We start from the raw sequence: 10,118 nt of genomic DNA, 5'->3' as shown, positions 1-10,118 counted from the left end.
AAGAAGAAGAAGAAGAAGAAGAAGAAGAGGACGAAGGAGAAGAGAAGGCGGCGGCGGTGGCCGACGTTACCTCGCCGCCATGCCATCCTTCAGCGTTCGCGTTCGCGTTCGCTTCGAGCTTTGCGTGCCACTCAACATTGGCAAGTAATTTCTTGCACGCAATTGCCCGCTACTGGAATTGCCTGGTAGGCGACCTTAGTCCGTCAGTCATTTACTTTTTAAATCGATCCTACCTGCCCGCCTCCCCCCTCCCTCCCTCCTCCCCCCGCCGCCGCCGCCTGGCCTGTCCGTCCATCCGTAACTCCATACGGCCGACCCTCATGTGCACGCGTGTGCGAGCACACGCGACTCCGCGGCACGCGGAATTTCCCAATGTTAGAAGTCGATTCACGACTTCAGGCATTCTCCTTTTCTGGATGGTATTTTCTTCCCCGACTTCATCCCTCTAGAGAATATTTTATGAGCGGAAACTCGCGAGGATCTGTGTTTCGTTCTAAAAGAACTCTGGTTAAATGACACGGACAGGACATGAGACATTGCTTAATAGGCACATGACATATACTTTAATGTCTTCTTTTATTTGCTGTATGTAAACTGTATGGTGACGAAAAAATATCGACAAAAAAGATACTAATCATATATAGTCATTATCATATAGTAATTAATTATGCGATCTCTTAGGTTGCTCCAAATGTTAGATAAGAAAAGATGCTGTTATTCTGTTATTGACTTCGGCGTCATAGGCTATAAAAGCTCTCGAAACGAACGTAAAACAATTTTGATATGTCGCTTAACAGGGCGGCGTTATACGGTGGATTACGTCGCGCATTAATTTTCTTGTCGAGTCAGTCGAGCGTGTCAGGATGTTTCTGGGATGTCGCTACCCGTATCATTAAAGTCGCGAATAAATTACTCGCCGGTATACGGACCGCGCGATAGTTTACCGAGTATCGCTGAACACCGTTTCTCAACCCTTTAAACCCGCGATAATGATCATCCTGATATTAACCGCGCTTAGGATCGGAGCAGTTCCTATACTCGGCGCATCACGTGGCTGAGAGTGGCAAACTTAGAACGGAAGGGATCGATATACACGTCGTTATTTTGCATACAAACCGCGCGCGAAGGTTTCAAACTAACTAGGTATTCCGTAATATTTCAATAATCTTGAAAAGGTCTAATGGTCTTAAAATATTAGAATAAGAGAGAGGGAGAGAGAAAATATCTTTAGCAATTGGTGAAATTTATGAAGTTCCGTCACAATTACGGTAACTATTTTAAACAATGGTAAAAAGCATGTAAATGCAATTCAGTCGATCGACTCGAAGTTCAGAAAAATACTCTGTTTTGTTTTATAATCGAGAATTATTTCTCAGTCATCTTCATTGTGCAAAATGGCAGCACGTAAAGGGACAGAGCGTAATCCTTTCACCGACGTGGCGTTTCGAGCAGCTGGATCGGGCCCGTGACTCTAATGCGAGAAAAAGGGAAGAATTATCTTCCGAAGCTATCGAGGCTACCAATAAGCAATAATTGTACGTTTTAGCGACCGCGCCGCGTTTGCATTCGTGTCGGCACGACAAGCCGGACCGCCGCGGAGAGGCGCGGAGAAGCGAGGAGCAAAATGACTATATCTTAATCATCTTTGGTTATTGCCTCTCTAAACCGTGCGCGCCCAACTTCGCCCGTGGGAACCCATTCTCGCTCGAATGTGGAAGAGAAAGCTTGCCGGGGTCCTTCGCAGAAAAATTCGCGGCACGCATACGCGCTTATCATCCGGCAATCGAGACACACAAAGACACCCGCTCCAATTTCAAGATTTTTCCCGAACGGAGCGCCCCGTGCAAAGTACACAATAGAACGGCACTTTCGTGCCGTTTGATTCCATAACGAAAGCTTTTGACGCCCGTTTCGAGACGCCCCGTGATCGGTGCGCCCTTAATTGCGCGCGCGCGAGACTGGGAAATTATGCGAAAAATATGAACACGTCAAACTTCACTTGTTTTTGGGGGAGCCGGAAAGTGATGCCGTAAGTGTGAGAAATCGTGTCTACATGATCCGCACGTAAAAGCATTATCGAGTCTCATACCCGCGGGGAGAAACTGTCGTTGATTGAGTGCGGGATCGACTCAAAAGACACCCGAAGATGCGTGCCAAAGATAAGCCGGCTCTTTCGGCCGTTTATCGCGCGACTTCGTTGTTAAGTTAAATGCTTACTCGACAATCTTTCTTTTAACAACTGAGAAAGAACGAATCCAAGCTTGGAATTTTAACAGCGATTTCACTATCGTTTCTTAATGTAACTTAATAATTTTTTTTTTTATAAAATTAGGATCTTTTTTTTTTTTAATATTGTAGAGCTATTAACAGTAGGGACATCTAATGCAATTTTAATGAGAGTTATCACGCGGATAAGCATCCATTTTGACATCTTTCTCTCTGTAGCAATGGATGGCGCCACTGACTGTTATAAATCGATAGAAACAAGATCTAAGCATTCATATACGGACTGTATATTATGTAACATTATATATATCATTATATCACATTTTTTACGATAACGTCATATTTATTTATAATAAACAAATATTGATGCATTGAAAAACTTTCCCGAGATCCGAACTAATCATCTCTATCAATCAATAAATAAAGTTAATAATAAAGTATTTTTAATCGTATAAAAGAAAATAGTATAGTGATTTTATACAATTTTATACAATTTTCTAAGCTAAGAAGATCCATTTTCTTTTTGTATTAATTCAATTTTTGAATTATTAATTCAAAAATTATAAAAAAAGCTATTGTTGCAAGATTTATATAAAAAAACCTAACAACAATTACTACAACAACAACAACAACAACAACAACAACAATAATAATAATAACAATAATAATAATTCCAGGAAGCATTAGTGTGACATCAACCTTATGAAATGCATTGCATTGACGTATTAATACATATTTGCGCTTAAATAGATGATTCGTATACATCAAGCGAAGGACGTGATAGAAATTCTAACAACTACGCGACGTGCTCCCATGTGCTCCGATAAAGTAATCTGCATGACGTTGGCGGGCAATCTCGGTTATAAGTCGACTCGCGTTTTACATTCTACAAAGAGCTTTAATTTTTCTAAAATAAGAATTTCAATATCTTGTTTTAACATGCCTGTGTAATAGCTCGATGATAAAAAAATCTTTGATGATTATTGTAAAACTTAAAAATATTTTCTCGATAAGATTTTCTAACGTAGCAATGTATTCTTTGAAAAATATTGGTTCTGATCTTCTTTTAAAATGCATTTATATTTATATTTTATCTCTTACAAGATTATTTTTGGGTATTATTATTTATACATTTCTTAATATATTGCAAATAAATATTTTGAAGTGAACTTTCTAAGTTACTTTTCAAGAAAAATAAAAGTTACGTATATACAAAAATAACATATTGCGAAAAATCCTGATGTAAGAGAATTCTATTAAATATTAGAAATAGAAATTCTATTTTCCAAAAAAATTGTCCGAAATGTCACCGAAGCTTATCCGAAAATATTCCCGATAAAACAGGGAGCTGCGTGCACTACTCTTACTAACCTATGATGTATGCGAGGAATAAAAACAGCAGCAGGATTATTTTTCATATCGTTATCGTTTCCTGTAAATTTTATATAAGTTGCGAATCCGAAGTTGACAGAAACTTCGCAACAAGATCAGCGTGCGAATCAGCGTGGCTACGCCACGCCAAGCGTCCACGCTGAATCCACGCTGATTTCGAAGCTTTCCTGAACAGCGAAGGCAAGACGCTTGAAATCGTCAGTGTCATTAGGTTATCGGGCTCTGACCCTCAAATCGTAAGCCAGCTTAAACACCGTACGAGTTGTTAGTTATCCGAGAAGGATGCGCGCATTCTACACGATTCTCATGTTCGTGATCCTAGCCTCGAGCCTCGCCGAGTGTTGGTCCTTCTCGGACGTGGCGATGTCCCTCGAGAGATTGATACGGCAAGGTAACACCTCGCAAATGTTAAATTTTACTGGCGCCGCCGCATCCACGCCATCCCCGGAGGTCACGGTAGAAGGTAGAATAATATTCGTCCCACGAAGGACTAATATCGTCACCTGTCAACCGGGTCAGCAAGCCGACCGACGTGGCAAGTGTAGGACAGTGTGGTGACCGAATTCGACAAACGATTAGCGATAAGGTACGTGCGTTTTAAATGCGATATCGTTACGAATCCTAATTTTTTTCCATCACATACCAGATTTCTAATTATATTCTAATATACATTTTTTACAGTACATTCTAATCATGTATTTTAAATATTTTTTGTTGTTTACATAGAGATTATCGGAAAAACAGATACGTAATTACTCGTGAAAAGGAAAAGAACGCAAAATAAAGTTTTCTCAAAGTAATCCTTGAGAAAAACAAGTTTCTCGTATAAAAATAGTGCGTTATCACGTGTGATAATCGTGTTCATTCAGCAATTTCTCAGCAATAAAGATCGTCACTATCAATAAATGTGCTACTAAGGGTTATCGAGAATTCTCATAGATGAAACTCTGTTTACTTAATTTCATTTCTTTCTGAATTTAATGATTTAATAAAAATTATCATATCACTTGTTTATTTTATCCTCTATAATTTACACGTTGTATACTATTATTTTTGGAATTAATTTTTTGAAAATTATTCGGACCGTCGAACCTCGCTCGTATTTTTAGCCGAAAGATTGAATTACCGGTAAATCGCGAGCCAAGTCCAAGTAAAGTTCAAGATTTCGTCACGCAGTATTCCCGGTATCGTAATCTCAAATCGATGAAAAATTCCGGACACGCCAGACTGATAAAGCCGTTGGCTCTCGTCTTCGCGATACTTCGCGTCGTAGATAAAGCAACCTTTTAAGCCGGTTTGTACAAGGCCGATTTTAATTAGCCCGTCCGTTTCCGAGTGGTCTGTTTGCGTTTGTTCCGAGGAGTCTGAGACGACGACGACGACGACGACGGACGGCGGCGGTGGCGGCGTCGCGGAACAGAAATCATCAATCGTCATCAGTTTCTCGGCGATTCGGGCGCGTCCGTTGCTCGACGTCTCGCGATTTTCTGGCGGAAAATGCGAGATTTCGGAGTCGACCATTCAAACGTATCGAATCCGAATCCCGTGTCTCTCACGCTCACGTGACACTTGTCCGATGAAATTCGAAACGGGACTCTTCGCGACGTGAATAACGCGAACTGTGAGCCATGAGCTGGACGCCGATAATAATCATTCTGAACCACGTATTTTCGAGGCGCGAGCATTAGTACGTCACAAGTGTCGATAATCGCGTCGCGATTAACGTAGTTTATTCAAGAATAACTTCTGCACTTCAGGAATCTCCTGAATCATTTCCTCGAAGCCTCTTGGAGATACGTAAAGATTACCTGTGTGATTACGTGTGTTGCACGTGATTTCTCTCTCTCTCTCTCTCTCTCTCTCTCTCTCTCTCTCTCTCTCTCTCTCTCTCTCTCTCTCTCTCTCTCTCTCTCTCATTGAGCAGTACGTACGTTTAAATTCTCGAGGTGATCAATATAAGGAGGAAAATTTATTCGTGACAACCACGCGAATCCGCAGATAATTCCAACAGATTGAAAACGACGTGATCGCGGAATAAAGTTACGGAGAGGCGAGATCTCGTCGGGCTTTGCAGTCGTTGATTGCACGCTGTATTCTACACAAGCAAACTATGAGGCTTTTATTGGCTATAACGTTCGCGATAGCGTTATTTTTCATCCTGTCGACGCCGGACACGCGCGCAACTATCACAAATAACTCGCAGGAGGACAAGCGATTTTTGCGCTTTGACGCTTACAAAATCGAAGCGGGATCGATCATTAATGTCCCTATACAATGTCCACCGGAAAAGGTCAAAGTTGGAAATCGCTGTCGGAGCGTCTTTTAGGTAAGAGCAAAACAGGAAGTCTTCGTTAAACAAACCATCGATAATTGCGTCGCAAATGTAACGGCATAAGCGATATATTATTTCTATTACCGAAATCTTAAAATTTCAAAAATAAAGAAAAGGCTAAATAAAAGTTAAGCGCACTGATAACCGCGCTTAATTTTTATTTAGCCTTTTCTTTGTTTTATATATATAAATGTATATAAATTAGAAATATATATATATATATATATATATATATAAATTAAAACATGAGCTATATACATTTTTAATATATTCGAAATACAATATTTGTACACAATACTTGTTAATATATTTGCGCATTGATAATCATTTGCTTAATTATTATTAGTTTTTTTGTTTCTTTATTAGTACATTTTTATTTTTTAAACTACTTATTTATATTCATTTTAAATTCAAAATTAGTTACAGCTTCATCATCGGCGCGTAAATAAATAACAAAGCATAATATTTTTAGGAATAATATTATATAAAAAATGATAAAATGATTATGAATTTGTGTTAACTTGTATACTCCTCAATCTTTTTAACTCTCTTATACGTCCATCAATAATAATTGATTCGTACGATACACTGATGTCAAATACGGTCCCGGTTGTGTCTCGTTGATTGCCGCATGACGTAAGCTCATAATTCCGACGAAGTGTGACACTTTAACGTTGACTTTCTTTGCCGGAAGTCGCTACAATCATCAACTATTCCAGTAACTTACTCGTCCATCAGATATGCACACAATCGTCACCTCGTATCGATCTCTTTATACCGCATCAAACTTAAATATGCAATAAATTGCTCAGACCTTTATTTATAGCAGTCATTCTATTTCCGTATACGTTGCATAGTAGTTTCTTACTTCCGATCGCATGTATATAACATTTATGTGTAAAACCTCGCGTAAAACAGATCGAAATGACAAGATACTTTTGATTTTTGTTACAGAATCTTCATAGAATAATTGAACCATTATAATGAAAAAGAAGAAAATTGTCGAAGAAGGAAACATTGTCGAAAATTAATGAGAATCATGGAAAATGTACCTAATGAATTAATTGTATATGTAAGATCTATAATCGCAAAATCCTTCCTCAATTACGGTTTTTCTTCGAAACGCAATCAAGATGAGAAGATACTAAATTATTTTGCTATGTTTATTGCTCACAAGCGCCAAAAATAGATCTTATATCAGGCATGCAGCAATTAAAACCAAAGTGAAAAAATATATCATGGAATATTAAATTAATCTTTCATATTAAAAAATAAATAATTAGTGTTTTAGTGTTCGCAAAATAAATTAAACTAATTTCCTCCGAACAAAATTATAGTTCAAATTATTAGTGTATGTACAAAGTTATTCATGTATGTACAAATGATTTAGATTTAGGTGGAACTTAGCTTAAAGCATATAAAATGTTAATAATTAAGATATTCACATATATGCACACATACATACACACACACATTATATATATATATATATATATATAAAACTACTTTGTGTAGATACAATAAATAAAACATTTTAAATATATTTGTACATTTTTTCCATACATTCCTTCCATCGCCTGTACTTTCGTTGAATCATCAAGACTAAGATTCGTTGACGATATTCGCATAAAACCCTAAAAATACATACGTCACACACAACCATTCTCAATAATTACGTAATTAACTCATTAATCATTATAATAATCACATCGAGGAAGTTGCGAATAAAACGCTCGTGCGTAAGCAATCAGGATATGAATTTGACCGCTAATTAACGATGACAAAAAACGGAAAGGATACAGGAAACCGCATTCCGATGGTGTTTCCCTAAGCTGTGTATAAATACACGCGCTACTGTTGTAGGAACCAGTCCATTAGCATTTTGATGTTGCAAGGGTACGCTGAGGAAGAAGAAGGTGAGAAACCTGACGCCAATCTGTCTAGCTCTTCATCTATCCGACTTGAAATTTGAGAGGGTGACTGAAAGATTGAATAATCGCCTGGAATAATGGCACCCGCCCGTTTGATTCTACTGATTCTCGTGTCGATAATGTTAGTATTCGCGTGTGAGGGACGGCCACTGACTTTCCCCGTACGAAATCGGCCAGTGCCGAAATGTCCACAGGGCTACAGGCCTCTTCGTACCGGAGGTTGTAGAAAGGTCTTATAAACGTAAAACATTTCGACGTTCTTTCTCGCACCAGGTAAATAGGTTCGACAAAGTTTTCGTAGCATTTTCAGTTTTTAATGGGTTTTTTTTTAAAATATTACTTTGTACATTTTCTACGAAAGTGGAAATGTCTGAGAAAAGAATATTTCTTAATTATTGTTATATATAAAGTGAAATAAACTGATTAGAATGACGAAATATCTTTTTTCTTTAATTGTAGAATAGTGTGCGAGAGCAGTGATGCAGAATATCTCTTTCTGGAAGTGCCATATTAGCAACGAAAATTATCACACGACTTTTATATCTCTCGTATCATAATGCGATCAGATTCTTTCGAGTCATTCTATAATACATCTATTTGAAGGTAAACGTTTTAAATAAAAAAGCCTTCTTTAAAAAAGCAAATTTTGATAAAGTCCATCGCCCATCAAAAGTCCAGTATGGTTTTATAACTATATAATATGCACCTAATATTCTGTGTACTATTATTTTTATTATAAATAACTTTGTCAAACAAATAATTTCTTTTCATTAATCTTTTTCTACTCCATGTTTAAATACATAGGATATTTAATAATTAATGATAATAATTAATTATTTGTGTGCAGACGGAGCGAACAACTGTAGTAGAAAAGTGGTCCTCTACAACTTTGTGATTTTCGTAATAGTTAACAAGGAATTAAAAATAATATAAAGATCATCGAATAAACGCATAACTGTCTGTTCTATCAACAAATGCAAGCGCATGGAAATACGACTATTCAGTGTTCGCGAATGAAGATGAAATTTGAAAATGTTATTAAGCGAATGCTCTATTATTTATAGATCACACATTCTAAACATGCCATACTCTTGCCATACTTTTAACAATCGTAAATGCGCATAACGTTCAACGATCAGCCTCAATACACGTTTGCATTTGCTAATGGATCGGATGGAAATGCGCTTATCTAGCGATATTTAATTATTAATTTCTTATCTTAATTTCTTATAATTATATTGCAAAAATCTTAAAATGATATAAGATTTTTCTACTCAGTTTAGTTCGCTTTATCTCAGCGCACAAACGATGTAACATCACTTATTAAATATCACCATATTTATTGATTTACGTAGGTAAACAAAATGTAATAAATCATAAAAATATTTAATTATAACAACATTAAATATTGTTTTATTATTTGATAAAAATCTTTTAAAATTTATTATTTGGATTTATAACAAATTTATATTAATACTTTGCTATCGACAATTAAAAGAATATTACCGACAAAACAAAATTATTAATTTTAATGAAAACTATTTGAAATAAGAAATATTAGAATAAATGGCAGATTATGTTTGACTTGCAAAATATGTCAAATGTTGAAAAAAATAATTTCTTGCTCTGCAATTATCTTTCAATGATAACACAGGACAGAAGTTAAATTTGTGTGTTTAAATATCATATAATGTACATATGAAATTTATATATAAAATGTACATATGAATATTTATTATATTCTTATTATATTAACAGTTAAAAGAAATATTATTTTAATAATATTTCTTGTATTTTTAAGCTAAAAATGATTAATATTCGTGTTTTTTTTAAACATATTTCCACTTGAAATATTAGATTAGATTAAAGTAAATTTAAATTTTCAAATAGTTTGACTGCTTAGTTTAATATTGTTGCATTATTGTTTTGTCAAATGTCAAATTTAAATTTTCTGTAAGTTTACCTTCTGTCGTTTTGACATGAATAAAATACTGTCGTTAAAATGTAGTGTTGGAAAAATAAATTTCTTCAACTCGATCATCGGTAATATAGTAATACAACTGTATCCCTTAAGTTTTAAATTCAAATATATTATTAGTAAAATATGACTTTAATAATAAATAATAAATAAATAATAAATAACCTTTTATTAATATCATTCTAAAAACCCGTATAATTTTTTATTTATAAATTGATTATTTATTTCTCATTAGTCAATATTAATTCGGAAGCAAAAA

General features: G+C 35.7%; 1 long non-coding RNA gene across 1 annotated transcript; it reads left to right on the top strand.

Moving 5' to 3' along the window:
* The first annotated feature begins 4,183 nt into the window (after positions 1 to 4,183).
* Positions 4,184 to 8,641, top strand: LOC105428309 (uncharacterized). The gene is made up of 3 exons (XR_967986.2): positions 4,184 to 4,204; positions 6,905 to 8,154; positions 8,341 to 8,641. It is a non-coding gene; the product is annotated as an uncharacterized LOC105428309 (long non-coding RNA).
* Positions 8,642 to 10,118: the final 1,477 nt, after the last annotated feature.

The sequence above is a fragment of the Pogonomyrmex barbatus genome, unplaced genomic scaffold, assembly GCF_055798465.1.
Source record: "Pogonomyrmex barbatus isolate J1 unplaced genomic scaffold, ASM5579846v1 scaffold4, whole genome shotgun sequence".
NCBI lineage: Eukaryota > Metazoa > Arthropoda > Insecta > Hymenoptera > Formicidae > Pogonomyrmex > Pogonomyrmex barbatus.
The sequence above is the reverse complement of the archived record's forward strand: the minus strand, read 5'-3'. Positions and strand labels throughout refer to the sequence as shown.